The following is a 17,442-nucleotide window of genomic DNA, read 5'->3' as shown; positions in this document are numbered from 1 at the left end:
GATCCCATCACTTCTTTGACTGACTTGTAGTCCAAGAAAGTAACTTAATTCCCCCATCATACTCATTTCATATTCACTCTACATAAGCTTAGAAAATCTTTGGCAAAGCTTTTCATTTGTAGAACCAAATATGATATCATCCACATAGATCTAAACTAGGATAATATCTTCCCCATATTTCTTGTAGAAGAGAGTCTTGTCTATAGTACCTCTAGTAAAACCATGCTTAAGTAGGAATTCTGAAAATGTATCATACCAAGCTCTAGGTGCCTGCTTTAGTCCATATAGAGCCTTGAGTAACTTGTACACAAAATTTGGAAGTTCCGGATCTTCAAAGCCAGGTGGCTGTTGCACATAAATTTCTTCTTCTAACTCACCATTTAAGAAGGCACTTTTCACATCCATTTGATACACTTTGAAATTTGAATTTGCAGCAAATGCTAGAAAAATCCTTCAAGTCTTGTAACTGGAGCAAAATTTTTTATCATAATCAATTCCTTCTTCTTGTGAGTAGCCTTTTGCAACCAACCTTGCTTTGTTTCTGGTAACTATACCATTTTCATCCATCTTGTTCCTGAACACCCATTTTGTTCCAATAATGCTTCTATTCTTTGGTGCAGGAACTAACTCCCAAACTTTGTTCCTTTCAAACTGATTAAGCTCTTCTTGCATAGCAGATATCCAATCAGGATCCATTAGAGCTTCTTCAGTCTTCTTGGGTTATATCTGAGATAGAAAGCATGCATGTAGGCACTCATTAGCGGTTGCACTCCAAGTTCTCACACCAGCAGTAGGATCACCAATAATTGCTTATCTAGTGTGACTTCTATCCCACTTCCTTGTATGGGTTTGTTGATTTGTGCCTTCATCATTCTCTTCAATATTGGTATGACTGCTAGATCCTTCCTCTCTTTCTCCCCCTGAGTTTGTGCTATCAAATTCATATGTTTGAGATGAGCTTCCATTCCCATAATTTTCTTGTTCAATAATCTACATTCAACATCTGTTGTGCATTGACTTCATCTTCACCATCAGAATCACTATCAATTTTGAGGTTTTCAAATGCAAGGGCTTCATCTTCATTTTCATCAAGGCATTCTAAGCCTGGACACTTGTCATCATCAAAAGTCACATATGTGCTTTCCATAATTTTCTTTTGATCTATCCCATATACCTTGTAGGCAGTTCTTTTCAATGAATATCCCAGAAAAATTGCTTCAAAGACTTTTGAGTCAAATTTTCCCACATATTCAGAGTTGTCTTTTAAAATGTAACACTTGCTTCTAAACACATGAAGATGCTTTACAATAGGCTTTCTTTTAGACATGATTGAGTAAGGTGATTTTCCATGTGCCTTGTTAATGAGATATCTGTTCTGAGTGTAACATGCAGTCTTAACAGCCTCTTCCCAGAAACTTGTTGGCAACTTGACATCTTGCAGCATTGTTCTAGCAGCCTCAACTAATGTTCTGTTCTTTCTTTCAACTACTCCATTTTGTTGAGGTGTTTTAGTAGCTGAAAATTCTTGAACAATGCCCTTACTTTTGCAGAATTCACTCAATATTGCATTTCTGAATTCTGTTCCATTTTAACTTTTCAATCTTTTTAAACAATTATGATCTTCAACCTGTTTTTCTATCTTCTTGATGTGCTCGATTATGATGTGTGGAGTTTCATCTTTAGAGTGCATGAACTCTACCCAAGTGTATCTTGAGAAGTCATCCACCATCACAAGTGCATATTTGTTCTTTGAAATTGATAAGATATTTACTGGCCCAAATAAGTCCATGTGAATAAGTTGTAATGGTGCACTTATAGAATTCACAGTTTTTGACTTATGACTTGATCTTTTCATTTTTCCTTTCTGACAAGCTTCACAAACTTCAACTTGAGCAAACTCCAGTTTAGGCATGTCTCTCACTAACTCCTTTTTGACTAAGGTGTTAATTGCCTTGAAATTCAAGTGAGACAACTTCTTATGCCATAGCTTGCTTTGTTCTTCTCATGCCTTGGTGTAGAAGCAGCAAATTCCATCCTTATTTGTTGAGTCCAAGTCTACAACAAACAAGCTTCCTTTCCTTGCTCCTTTCAGAGCAACTTCACCAGTTTTCTTGATGATAAAAGTGCATTCTTCTTTGTTGAATAAGACTTCAAAACCTTTTTCTGAAAATTGGCTAACACTGAGAAGATTCACTTCAAGATCATCTACACGTGCTCCATCATCAATGACAACATTTTCAAAAACAATCTTGCCATATCCCATTGTGAATCCTTTGTTGTTGTCTCCAAAGGTCACCAAAGGGCCAGCCTTCTCCTCAAACTGTGATAGCAGGGCCTTATCACCTTTCATATTTCTGGAACACCCACTGTTAATGATCCATATGACTTTCTTCACTTTTCCCTGCACACAATGAGTTTTAAGTGTGTTTAGCAACCCAAGCAGTGTTGGGTACTTTCTTCTTGTTAACTGATTTAACAGAAGTACAATGAGTTGTTTCAGATAAAATAGAATTCAATGACTGTTGTGCATTTTACCTATCTGATGTAGACCCAATTTTTGTTTCTTTAAGATCTACTCTCAGTTTGTGACAAGTCTTTATCACTTTCAAGTTGCAAGGGATACAATCAAACTTGTCATAGAATTAGTAGGGATCATTTACATCTGCTTCATTGTATTTGCATGCTCCTTCAGCTGGCTTGCTAAAAACCTTTTTACAAAGGTAAGTTAGATGATTTACACAACCACATTTTTCACACTTCTTTCTTGGATCATCTGTAACATAAGCAAAATTATTGCTTTTCTTTATCCCAATTTTTTCATTTCTATTTTTCTTCTTCTTTCTTGCATCTTCAGTCTTGGTTTCTTTGACAGGTGTCTTGGAGCTTTGTTTATCCATGAGCTTCTCTTCAGTTTTGGAAGATAGAGTTGCTTCTGCATTTTTCTTCTCTTTATCTTCATCAACAATTTCTGGCTTGATAATCAACTCTTCCTCACTGAAATTTAATTCACATCACATGCCTTGAACATAGGTGAATCAACCTTTTTTAGGATGGTTGGAACATTTTCAGCTTCTGTTACTTTCCCTTTGTCACCTATATTCTTCTTCTTGCTGTTCAAGGCATCATAATCAAGACCAATGGCAATGTTTGCACATGGCTTGTTTTTCTCATGGTACTGTCCAATTAACTCAGATGCATTCTTCAAGGATTTTAATTTAACTTCATTCTTTTCCAGCTTCTCCCTTAGCACTGCTTCAATTTCACTTGCAAACTTGAGCTTGTTCTTCAGATATGCATTTTCTTGTCTTACAGTTTCAAGCTCTACCAACAATAATTCAGTTTCTTGTTTCTCACTTTCAAGCTTCTCATTTATCTTTGTCAATCTGCTAACTTCTTCATTAGCAGCAACCATACTTGTATGAATGTGAAACATTTATGTACTCATCTTTTCTATAGTTTCTTTATATTGACTCACATTTAAATCAATGGTAGTGAGAGTTGGTATCTGTGATTTTGATGAGGATGATTCTCCTTGCTCCAAGGCCATTAAAGCATAGTTTCCAACTTCCACATCTTCATCATTATCAGAATCATCCCAACTTTTTCCCTCTGCAATATAAGCTTTACTTTGTTGTTTCTTTAAAAGAGCTTCATACTTTGCTTCTAGTTCAAGATAAGCTTTGTCTTTCTTTGCTTTTTTGGGTTTCCTGCATTCTGTAGGAAAATGGCCTAGTTCATCACAGTTGTAGCACCTTATCTTAGATCTGTCAACATATCCAGTTTTGTAACCATTCTTGCTATCAGAGGTGTACTTCCCTTTTCCTTTCCAACTGGTGTCTTTGTTAAAAGACTGTCCTTTACCCTTGAAGTATCTTGGCTTCTTTACTCTAATGCTAGAGAATTTTTTAGCCAAATAGGCCATTGACTGATCTAGCTCATCCACTTCATCAAGAGTGTAGAACTCATCTTCTTCCAATTCCAGAATGACTTGTTCCTATGAATCATTTGTTCCTTGCTCACTTGGTGAGGCAACTAGAGTTTGAGATCTTGGCTCATCATTAAATGTTTGGCTTTCATTTACAATTAAAGCACTTGAGCCATCTACAACATGTCCTTGACCAGATCTCAATCATTTCCTTTGAATCATTTCTAGTTCATATGTTTTAAGAATTCCATATAAAACTTCTAGTGTTATTCTGCTCAAGTCTCTCCCTTCCCTGATTGCTGAGATTTTATGTTTATTCATTCTTCCAAGATCTTGAATCTGTTTACTTTCAGATTTAGCTCTGATACCACTTGTTAGGAAATGAATAACACACGGGGGGGGGGGGGGGGTGAATGTGTTTTACTATTTTTATGCTTTTCTTGAGCTTTTTATGGTTAAACAAAGTAAATCAAATCTAGTGAAATGTGTTACTGCAGAAATTAAACATGCAATAATAAAGAACACAGATCTTTTCAAAACTCAGTTAATTTTATATTAAAATTAAGAATGTTTTGCTACAAAATTTCTAGGCTCTTTGTTGATAAAGAGCTTAGCTTCTCCTTGAGAGTGTTACAAGATTTTCTATCTAAAATTGTTACAACTAATTAAAGGACCAATGTTAACTTTATAATTTAGTTAACTGTTGGTTTACACAGTATACAATAAGAGATGTTATTAACTTTAGTAAACTGTCACTTGCCATTTCTGTTTTAGGAAAAGTGTATCTTCTATTTCTGGCTTAGCATATCTTAGCATCATGTGTTTACTTTGATCTTCCTTCATCAGTAAATCTTCACCATTGATCTTGCACATCCTTCAAGCTACTTTTTGTAGACTTGTCAATCCAGCTGTTTGGATTATTTGTTGATTGCAAATCTTGGATATTGAACTGTTCTGCAAATTTGTTCTTTGAGATTTTACCTCGAGATCTCTATTTGGTCTATAGAGAACTTGACATCTCGATAAGTATATTGGCTTATCGAGATCTCTAATACTCCATAGTAAATTTGACTTGTAGAGGTCTCTGAGTTCTCTATAAGAGAATTTGGCTTGTCGAGATCTCTAGTCTTCATATCTTCACTCTGACTTATTGATATCTCTGAGTTCTCTAGTGGTTTATTGACTTATTGATAACTCAGAGTTCTCTAGTCAAATTTGACTTGTGGATAACTCAGAGTTCTCTAGTGAATTTTGGCTTATCGATATCTTTGAGTTCTCTAGTGGAATTTGACTTATCAATAACTCAGAGTTCTGTAGTGAATGTTGACTTGTTGATAACTCTGAGTTCTCTAGTGAAGAAATGACATGTCGATATCTCCAATCTTCATGTCTTCAATTTGGCTTGTCGATATCTCTGTGAGTTCTCTAGTAGATTTTCCTGACTTCTCAATAAGTCATTTGGAGTTCTCGAGTGACTTCTCTATAACACTAAATCTGTGACTTGTAGAGATCTTTGACTTAGAATATTTTTATCCAAACAGATTTATTCAACTCCAAGCTTCTTCAAAATTCTTCTGAGGCATGACCTTTTAATCTTCTTCCAGATATAATCCTTAGGCTTAATACTGTTTAAACAAAAAGACTTCAGTCTTCTCTTTTACATTTTTACGGACTTTAAATGTTACAAGTACAAATGCAAACTAAGATTACAATATAACTTACTTAGGGTTGTCAATTTGACTTAGTCTTGTTAAAATACAGGCATATCTTGCACAACACTAATTCAGGGGAGCATCAGGAAACAGTAGTGGTACTACTCAAAGAAATAATAGAGAATTAATGGATCAAGGGGGAGGTTCTTCTTCAAGGATTCGAGTTCTATCTGCAAGAAAATGGTCTAAGTCACATACACCTGATTTAATCATTAGAAACCCTAACAGTGGTGTAAGAACCAGAAAAGCCACTCAGAATGAATATCTCTACCATTCTTTTCTATCTCAAACTGAAACTAAAAAGGTTGAAGAAGCTCTGCAAGATGCTGACTGGGTCACAACAATGCAAGAGGAACTCAATGAGTTCGAAAGGAACAAAGTCTGGACTCTACTGCCAAGACCAAGGAACAAATCTATAGTTGGCACAAATTGGGTATTCAGAATCAAAACTGACAGTGAGGGCATTGTTACAAGGAACAAAGTAAGATTGGTAGCAAAGGGTTACTCTTAACAAGAAGGCATTGATTATGATGAGACATTTGTTGCAGTTGCAAGGTTAGAGGCAATAAGAATCTTTCTTGCTTACGCTGCTCACAAGAAGTTTAAGTTGTTCCAAATGGATGTGAAGAGTGCATTCTTAAATGGAGAACTCGAAGAGGAAGTTTATGTTGAATAACCTCCAGGGTTCATTGATCCACCATATCCAGATCATGTCTATCTACTAGATAAATCACTCTATGGATTGAAGCAAGCTTCAAGGGCTTGGTATGAAACACTTGCTCTATTTCTGCTAGAGAGTGGTTTTACAAGAGGTACAATTGATAAAACTCTCTTTTATAAATACCATGGTAAGGACTTGTTATTAGTACAAGTATATGTTGATGATATCATTTTTGGATCTACTAATGATAAACTTTGTGAGAGATTTGCAAAGCTAATACAGTCCAGGACTCCAGGTATCAAATGAGTATGATGGGAGAATTGAGTTACTTTTTGGGGTAACAAATCAAATAGACTAATGAAGGAATCTTCATAAATCAATCTAAATACACCCGAAATTTACTCAAAAGATTTGGAATGCAAGACTGCTCAACTGCATCAACTCCTATGGCCACTACAACCAAGTTAGATTTAAATACTGATTCTTCAGTAGAAATAACTAACTACAGAGGTATGATTGGCTCACTCCTATATCTGACTGCTAGTAGACCTGATATCATGTATGCTACCTGTCTCTGTGCAAGGTTCCAAGCTGACCCTAGAGAACCTCATTTATTAGTTGTGAAAAGAATTTTTAAGTATCTCAAAGGCACCATAAATATTGGATTATGGTACTCTAGAGATTTAGACTTTAAGTTAATTGGATATTCAGATGCTGACTTTGCAGGATGCAAAATAGACAGGAAAAGTACTTCTGGAAGCTGCCAATTTCTTGGAGGCAGATTGGTTTCTTGGTATAACAAGAAATAAAAGTCAATTTCCACCTCAACTGCAGAAGCATAATACATTGCTGCAGGAAGCTGTTGTGCTCAGATTCTATGGATGAAGAATCAACTACTGGATTATGGGTTAGACTATTCTTCTATTCCTATATATTATGATAATCAAAGTGCTATTACAATGACAGGAAATCCAGTGCATCATTCAATGACTAAGCACATCAGTATCAGATACCATTTCATAAGGAAACATGTGGAAGCTGGTACAGTGGAATTGAACTTTGTTCCAGCAGATCAGCAAGTAGCATATAAATTCACCAAGCCTCTTTATGAAGCTACATTCACAAGATTGGTGAATGAATTGGGAATGATTTCAGGGCAGTTCTCAAACTCTGATAATTAAGTCTGTTGATATATTTGAAGCATGGTATCTTATTATTTGTCAGTACTTGTTAGATACTGATTTTTATGTTGAATGCTTGATGCCATGATAACATGCAAATTGTGCTAAATGATCTTATGTGGAAATTGCATGTTAAACTACTGATTATGCTTATAAACTCTGTTATTAGTTGAACTTGTTTTGACTAGTAGTTTATGTCAGTAGTTGATAAATCCTGATAATTGTGATTACTTGATGACTAATGGTCAAACTTTGATTGACTTTTTTTATGAGAATAATTTTTAAATCAACATTGTAATTACAAGGTTGAAGTTGGCCTTAGATGGGAAATTTTTCATGGTTACAGATGTTTGTTGTTGAGTAAGTTTTGGAACATGTTCGTTTAATGCTTAACCTTATTCTCGGGAACTGTGCATACTGTATCACACATTTACATGATTACTTTTTAAGTCAATCGAATGTTACCACGTGTCCTATTAAACTGAACGTGACTAAATTAGTGGAGAAAAGTATTGTATAAAATCAATTTTTGATTCTAGACGATATTTTGCTTATATGTGTTATTCTCTCTCCACTACTTTATCCTTCTCAAAATCGTAAACTCCAAAACCCAAGCTACTGCTCGTAAATCTTTGTTAAAAAAATTAACCATGACTTCACCTGCTGCTTCTAAACAATTTAATTATGGTGATTCCAAGTTTGTGACTAACAGCTATTCAGCTATTTTGTCTAACAATAATGTGAAAGTTGATTTTCATATTTTTTCAGGATTTTCTTAGATCCAGTGAGATTGGGTTTGCTCTCACAGCTCCACCCACAATCTCTGGTGACCAGGTGCTTGCTATCTGGAGAACTGGCATATTTGATGATGGAGGAGCTAACGGATCTCCAAGCCTTGTTTTTGAAATTGATAATACAACAAGGATAGTAACTCCTCAGACTGTACGAGATGCATAACAGTTGCCTACTCATACCTCCTACTCGAGTTTGGTTGGAGATACTGAGATGAGGAGATTCTTTACTGAGATTGGTTATGACAAGGATTTAAAGAACCTTGGTCAATTGAAAAGGAATAGGCTAAAGATGAAATGGAATTTCTTCTTTGATTGCATCATAAAGGCGTTCAACAACAAATCCTCAAATTTTAACAGATAGGGTACTTTCTAATTCATGGTTCACATTATGATTATGGTAGAGTAGTTCTGTCTTTTATTGGTGATAGGATAAATGCTGATAAAAATATAGTATATTATGCTAGATTCTGTCAGTTGATTTTCAATGCTTGTTTTCCTAACATCCATATCCCCTCTACTCAAATTGTGTCTGTGTTTAATTTGACAAAAAGGTATTTTCTGACTTAATTTCATAAGATGAAAAGCGGTTACATTTAGCTCCCTTGAGGTTACCTTTAGTTGCAAGGAACTTGGTCTTAGCAAGTCTTCCTGTGACTTATGGTTTGCTTAACAGTCAAAGTGTTAAGCTGCAGGAAATAACTATTGGAAACCCCCTTGCAGTTCACCTCAGCACAATAACTCAAACACTAAAACCATCTCAAACAGAAGCCACCTCAAATGTTTCTCAAAAGACACTTGTTATAAAAGGACAGAAAAACTTGGTGCAAAAAGCTACAAATTTTGCTGTAGCTAAGTCAAAAATTGAAGCATCTCAAGTTCCTTATTTCAAAACCTTCAGAAGTTGTAAAGAGAAAACTTGTAAAATCTGGATTAGAATCAGATTCAGATGAGGACAATGCTACCTTATCTTCCAAATTTCTAAACCTTTTGTCTTATACTTCTCCAAAACTAGTTGTTACATCAACTGAAAAAGACACAGCTGGTGATTCTCATACAAGTTCCAGACCAACGAGAAGAAGATTGGTCAAAGCTTAATACAATCATCACTTACTCAAGCTTAAACATGAAATTGTCGAGGAGACACAGAATGCATCAAATCTAAAATATGATATACGGTCTACTGCTGAGGCACTTGTAGAACTATCTGAAACTCCAGTCATGCAATATCAACCGAGAGCAAGGGAAGTCTCTCATGAGCAAGCACAAGTTAGTGTCAGGAGGCTGCATGGGAAAGGACTTTTCCATGGATCAAGCACACAAGAACCTGTATCTCAAAGGGATACAACAGCTACATCTTCTGATCCAATCACACAAGAACCTGCACCTCAAAGTGGTGTAGTAGATATTGAAGCACAAGAGCCTCTGATTGAAACTACTCAGGAGTCTATTACTGCAATTGTGAAGATGAGTACACAAGAACCTGGTTGTCAAAGTCATCCAGCAACTCCTAATTCTCCAGCTATACAAGAGCCATTGCATCAAAGTTACAAGCAAGCCTTACTCCTACTGTAGTGACTCTTATTATTGATGCTGAAGGCAGAGTACATCCATCTCAAGTATCTACTAATATTTTATTAGTACCACAACTGAATGTTCGCACGGATTCTGCATCTTCAAATTAACAAGGTATAAATACTGGTGTTACTTTATCAACATTTATTTTAAATACTGATTTAGTTCTTTCAACATTTATAGTATACTTTTCATGATATAAATCCTGTTGACATGATTACATCTAGACCTTATTTAATGACCACCTCTAGTTGTATGATCACGGATCACCCTTCTTTAGCCACCTCTTATTTCGGTAGGAAAATCTTTCTGAGCCTTTTAATGTGAGATGTGTAAAAAGATTGAGAGAAAAATAGAATTTAAGAGAGGCAGGATCCTTCCTGGCAAAAGGAGAGGTAGATGAGAGATAGGATTTAGTAATCCTTGTGAGGAAGCTCTGACTATTAAAAGTCATGAGATGTGTGGTGTGAGGAGTAGTGAGAAAACTGTAAAAGAATAGAAAGATTAAGTTTTATTTGCTATATGTTTACAGATGCTCAGAGTACTAAAGGAACAGATGCTGAACAAAAGTCTGTTGAATCTCAGGAACATTCTGATGTATCAAAGGCTTTTAATCTCCCTGCAAGTCTAAGTACTGATACTTTCTTGCAGTCCATACATTCTACTATTCCACAATATGAGATAATCCATGTTTTTATCGAAAAATAGTCCAATTTATTTATCTACAATACTTGAAGATGTGGAGATAACTGCTGAAGTTATTGAACCTTCAATTTATTTATCTGTAATACTTGAAGATGTGGAGATAACTGCTGAAGTTATTGAAGCTCCAATTCATTTCTCTACAATACTTGAAGATGTGGAGATAACTGCTGAAGGTGTTAAAGCTTCTGAAACCCCTGGATCAATTCCTCATTCTAATCTGCATACTGAAGCTGAAGTTAAAATTCAGAACTTAGTGCAAAATCCAGCTGCTATTGAAGAATCTAATGATGGTAAATAAACTCATATATCTAATGCTTTGTTGGATCCTGAGAATGATCTTTTCTTTCCTGAAGATATGCCGATGCATGTAAGACAACAGAAAATGAACAAGTTAGATGCTAAGAAGAAGCAGGATTATTCTGATAATCTCTGAAATGCTCATTGGAAAGATGTTACATATCCTATTTCCAAAATTCGAGCTGTTGAACATCTGGAAACAGCAGAATAGAAGATTACAAATCCTGATATGCTGAATGATCTGAAAGAATCAACTTTGGTTGTCAGATCTTTACACACAGCTCATGAAGCAACTACAACTCAAATCAATCAGATTAAAGAATCACTTATTGCTTCAAAGCCGACTACTAATCAGGAAATTCAGAAACAAATTTCAATCTAGATTGGAAGCTCATCAAACTCAAATGTCTGATCAACTTACTGAAGTACATAATTTGATGGAGCTGATTCTTTCTCTATTGGTTGGTGATGCTGCCAAAAAGGGCGAGAAAATTGTTAAATCTAAATGCAAACAGCTGTCATTGACTGGTACTAATGATGAAAATTCCGATGGAGGTAATAAAGGGGAACAAAAGGAGAGTGAAAGGAGAAGAGGTGAAAAGCTAGTTGGAGTTAGTGGTTCATCAAAAGTAATCACTAGATTTCAGTCTAGACAAGGAAGAGAAATCAAGAGGAATGAAAGAAGAGTTGAAGAATTGACTGTGACTTCTAAAATGCAACAATCTTCACAAGTCACAACTGTTGATGATGAAGACCAAGGTATTCTGGAGAAAGAAGCTACTGCTGAAGCAAGCCAATATCTTCAAACTCTGAAAGTTAAAGGAAGAAAGACAACTTTATTCTACAACGATCCAAAGATTCAATTATTTGACTTTGAGGTTAGTAGAAAATATTTACAAAAGAAAATCTTGGAGTTGATCTTGAACAGCTAAGGCAAACAGAGGAAGACTTTAAAATTTATATGAAAACAACAAATGCTGATATTGCTGCTAGTTTTCAAGTACTTTATGAAGATGGTCCTTCTAACAGACCACCAGAGGTATAGTTATAAGGGAAATCAGTCAGGAAGAATGTGAAAGATCTCTCAGATCACAAGCTATTGAAACTGCTGACATAAAGCTTAAAGGAAAGGAGAAGATAGAAGAAAAGTCAAAAACTTTCAAAGACTAAAAGCCAAAGCTGAAGAAAATTTACTCAAAGCAAAAATCATCCAAGTTGGTCATTGAAGGAAGATTTCTGGAAGTATTCAGAGCTGAGAAAATGAGATTAACCTCTGACATTGTTCAAGTTAAAGAAGCAGTTCAGGATGAAGAGTTAAAGTCTGATATTGACTGAAGCAAGATTGAATATACATACTTGATTCCTGCATTTAGATAGTTTTGACATCATCAATTGGAACTTGTCCATAATTTCATAATGAAAAAGTATGGGGAGATTGTTAGGAGCAATTGATGATATCAAATAGAAACTATCAGAAGCATCGACGGATGATGATTATAAGCATTAATGGATGACGATGAAGTGAATCAACGGATGATGATGACATCAATGGATGATGATGTCAACGGATAATGAAATAAATCAGTATTTGTCACATCAGTTGATCTTCGAAGAGGAAAAGGAAATGGGAACTTCAAGGCGGTGAAGGACTTTATCTCAGAAGCAATAGTACAGGTTTCATTGTTAATAAAATAGGATTCCTTATACATTGGTAGTTGTGCTCTATATAAAGCATAGTTTAGGTTCATGCTATAAGCATTGCGACATTGTTATATCTTTCGCATAACCTAGCAGCTCTCAGGGATAATTGTTCATCCTTTCGAGAGAGTACATGTGTAATAAGTTTTTATCAGATTATATAAAAACTGTTGATTCTGTTAAGCTTTGTCGAGTTGAATATACTAACTATATTAACCCCCTCTATATTTGGTTAATGGGCTAACAGGTTAATTCCAGTTTTTCACCCCAGTTAGCTCCATGAATCTTCCTTCTTTTATGAGTTTGACTGACTTCTTCTTCTTCGAATCTTTCTTTAGTATCAAATGCTTGAGCTGCTGTATAGAATGGATCTATCAGTATTTATGATTTGATTGCCTCAAATACTGATTTCCTCTTAGCAACAACTTTGGATTTAGGATTTGAAGGCTTTGACTTCTCTCCTATCTTCTTTTTCCCTTTATGACTCCTATCAACACTTAAGATAACTTGAGACCTAACAGATCTTTCAACATCTTTCTGACTCACCTCCCTTATGACTACCCCTTTGGTTGGTCTGTTAGAAGGATCATCTTTATATGGATCTTGAGAGATAATAGTAGTATCAGTATTTGATGTCTTCATGGAATTCTTGAAATCTTCCTCCATTTTCCTTAGTTATTCTAGATCAACTCCATGATTTTCTTTCTTAAAGATTCTTCTCCTCACCTCAGAATCAAATGCTTAAATCTTTGGCTCCTTGTAGAATAGAGTTGTCTTTCTACCTTTTACAGAGTTTGAAGATACTGACTTGTATCTGCACCAACTTCTATCTCCATAATACCTTGGTCTTCATCAGCAGTTGTGACTTTTAAAGTTTGTTGAGTTGTTGTAGTCACAGTCAGTTCTTTAACTCTTCTTTCAATTCTCTTACTTTCTCCACCTTGTCTAGATTGAGACCTAGTGATTGCTTTTGATGAACCACAAATCCTAAATAGCTCTTCACCTCTTCTCCTTTTACTATCCTTCTGTCCCCCTTATTGCCTCCATCAGGATTTTCATCATCAGTATTTGTCAATATCAGCTGCCTGTATTTAGATTGAGCAATTTTCTCCCCCTTTTTGACATCATCACCAAGCAGTAGAGAAAGAATCAGCTCCATTGAATTCTGTACCTCTATAAGTTGTTCAGATATTTAAACTTGCTTAGCTTCCAATCTAGCTTGATTGGCTTCAATTATAGTTTGTTTGGCAATAATTGGTGCAATCTGCTTCTGAATTTCCTGATGAGTAGTCAACCTTAAAGCAATCAAAGATTCTTTGATCTGATTAATTTGAGAAGTAGTTGCTTCTTGAGCTGTATGTAAGGATCTGACAACCAGAGTGGATGCTTTCAGATGAGTCAGCATATCAGGATTTTGAAGTCTCTATTCAGATGTTTCCAGAGGTTCAACAACATGAGTTCTGGAAATAGGATATGTAGCATCTTTCCATTTAGCATTCCATATTTCATCAAAATAATCGTGCTTCTTCTTGGCATCTAACTCCTTCATCTTCTGTTGCCCCACATGATTTGGCATATCTTCAGGGAAGAAAAGATCATCCTTAGGATCTATAAGAGGATTCAAAGTATTAGCTTCTTCACCATCATTAGACCTTTCATTTACAACTGGATCTTGAACTATCTACCGAACTTCATCACCAGCTTCAGCATGTAAGATAGAATCATACATTAGTGTAGTATGTGATCCAGCAGCTTCAGAAGCTTCAATACAATCAGCGGTTAACTCCACATCTTCAAGAATTGTAGATAAATAAAATGGAGCTTCAACATTTACTTCCAGAACTTCAGTTCCAGTAGGGTGCTGTGGTGACTCTGTAATGGATAGATCTTTATGAATGGACTGTTGTGCTACTACATCTTCAATAACAACATGGAGAATTTCAGGTGGTGGAATAGTAGAGTGAATGGACTATTTTTCAACAAAAATAGGGATTACTTCAGGTGGCGGAATAAGAGATTGAATGGACTGCAGGGAAGTATTAGCACTTAGACCTGAATGGAGATTATCAGCACTTGGTACATCAAAGTTTGTCCGAGGGTCAACAGACTGTTGTTCAACAGTTGTTTCTTGTGTACTCTATGCACCTATAAAATATAACAAGTAACACTTAATCTTTATATTTTTTTAAAGTAGTCTCGCTACTCCTCACACCACACAGCTCATAACTTTTACTAGTTAGAGTTTACTCACATAAATTACTAAATCATGTATCTCATCTACCTCTCCTTTTTCCAGGAAGGATCCCGCCTCTCTTTAATTCTGTTTTTCTCTAATTCTTTTCACACAACTCATAGAAAAGCTCAGATAATTTGTCCTACAGAAATAGGAGGTGGCTAAAGAAGGGTGGTATGTGGTCATACAATTAGAGGTAGTCCTTAAATAAGGTCTAGAAATAATCATACCAACATGATTTATAACACGCATAATAAATGCTGAAAATACCAAATCAGTATTTTAAATAAATGTTGATAAAGTAAAAGAAGTATTTATACCATATGAATGTGACGTCATAATTGAACTCACATTTGAAACTGTGGTTATGACAGTGTGTTGTTCACCAATTATGGGAACCTCCATTTGAATTGGAGAGGATTTGACCATGTTACTGTCATGTACCATGGTCTCAAACCTTGTTCTTCTTGCAAAGAACTGACACTTGAATGTGTTATTTAAAGCTATCACAGGGTCTTCAATAAAAACTGATAAAACCCCTGTGTTTTTGTTTGTCATCAAGATCTACCTCAGCATGTAGTCTCTTACCAATTTAATGTTGTTTCTGAGTGGTGATCATAGTTTCATGAACCATGTCACTTGATTTGAGCAACATTTGAGAGATAATTTCAAGTGTTTCATTTTAAAGAAGAAATTTGAGATAGAAGATATGTGATATTGAGATTGAGTGTTGACAACTTCCTTTGAAAGAAAAAGAAAGTTTCAAATAATAATGTCATGTTCCATAATATCAGACTTTTGAAACATAGATATATATAGACATTTTGATAAACAAGAACACTAAAATATCATAATTCTCATAAGATTAGAATAATACCTTTTATCAATTCCTTTTGTGATATTAGTTGCTTCCTGTGATGTTGTACTCAATCTGTACTATAGTGAACATATGTAACTCAAGCAGAGATTAGTGGTACACATGCACTATTGAATATTTTTTGTAATTAAACATGCAACACTAATTGGAATATGAACAGTTATAATATGTGAAGCACAATCAAAATAATAAATAATTATTCAACTAAGAAATCAAAAAAGGCAAAAGATTTTTCATTAATCTTAAGAAGAGTACAAGATTTAGAAATTTAAATTAAAATCCTAACTTAAACTAAACTACTCATTCTTCTCTTTCTTCTCATCCTCTTCCTTCTTCATCGCCCTGCAATGAAAGATACGAGACATGGTACTCGCAAGAGAAATTATATTCTCTTGCAGTGCCGAGCGTTCGAGGCGACGCTACTCGGCCTCCTCATCCCTTCGCATATCCTCGAAGTGGACATCCAATTCGAAAAGATGCAACGATAGGGTGTCTTCCCAGTTGAGACGGTCAAAAATCAATTGTGGTAGTCTAGCCGGAGGATAATCTTGACCGTCAAATATGCCCTGAGATGGAAGGGATCAAAGTATAACCTTCCTAGTTTAGGATTGGGAACTGGTCGATAAACTCCATGTTTGAGAGAACAAATAGTAGCCATTGAATTTGTGAGTTTTGGAGGTTTGTATGAAAGGTTTGAGAAGATTAAAAGTTGTGTATGAGAAAGCAGTATGTTGTTTTGGAGGTGGATGGTATGTATTTATAGGAAAAGAGATAGAAAATGAAAAGTCTCTTTGATTAACCATGTAATAATTAAACACAGCATACATACACTCTTATGCGTATCTAGGTAAACAAAAAATCATCTCTCTCTTCAGATTCCTATTCCCAATGTAAGTACTCAAGTGTTTGATAGTAACTTATAACAATAGTTAGCCCATGCAAGTAATTAAAATATTGAATAACCATTTATTTCAAATAAATTCAAAATAATCAATAAAATATAATAGTCAATCAAGTTTGACCATTATCAGTATTTAATCACGAACTATCAGAAATTATCAGTCAACAAAAGTTTGACCAATATCAGAATTTAACAACTACTGTCAGAATCTATTAGTCAAAACAAGTTTGACCAATATCAGAGCTTATACACAAAATCAGAGTTTAACATGCAGATACTGGACGAGATTAATAGAAGTTATTTGCATGCTTGTATGGCATCAAAATTTAACACAATTATCAGTATCTAGCAAGTACTGATACATAATGATAAGATACCATACTTTAACTATCAGTAGTTATTCCTTAATTATCAGAGTTTGAGAAATGTCCCGATATCATTCTCAATGCATTCACCAATCTTGTGAAAGTAGCTTAACATAGAGGCTTGGTGAATATATCTGCTAATTGCTTATCTGTTGGAACAAAGACCAATTTCACTGTACATTCTTCCACATGTTCCCTTATGAAATGGTACATAATGCTGATGTGTTTAGTCATTGAATGTTGTACTGGATTTCCTGTCATTGCAATAACACTTTGATTATCATAATATATAGGAATAGCATAATAGTTTAACCCATAATCCAGTAACTGATTCGTCATCCATATAATCTAAGCACAACAACTTCCTGCAGTAATATATTCAGCTTCTACAGTTGATGTGGAAATTGACTTTTGTTTCTTGCTAAACCAAGAAACTAATCTGCCACCAAGAAATTGGCAGCTTCCAGAAGTGCTTTTTTGTCTATTTTGCATCCTGCAAAATCATCATCTGAATATCAAAT

The sequence above is a fragment of the Apium graveolens genome, chromosome 2 (genome assembly GCF_009905375.1).
Source record: "Apium graveolens cultivar Ventura chromosome 2, ASM990537v1, whole genome shotgun sequence".
Lineage (NCBI taxonomy): Eukaryota > Viridiplantae > Streptophyta > Magnoliopsida > Apiales > Apiaceae > Apium > Apium graveolens.
Note: the sequence above shows the minus strand (reverse complement) of the source record.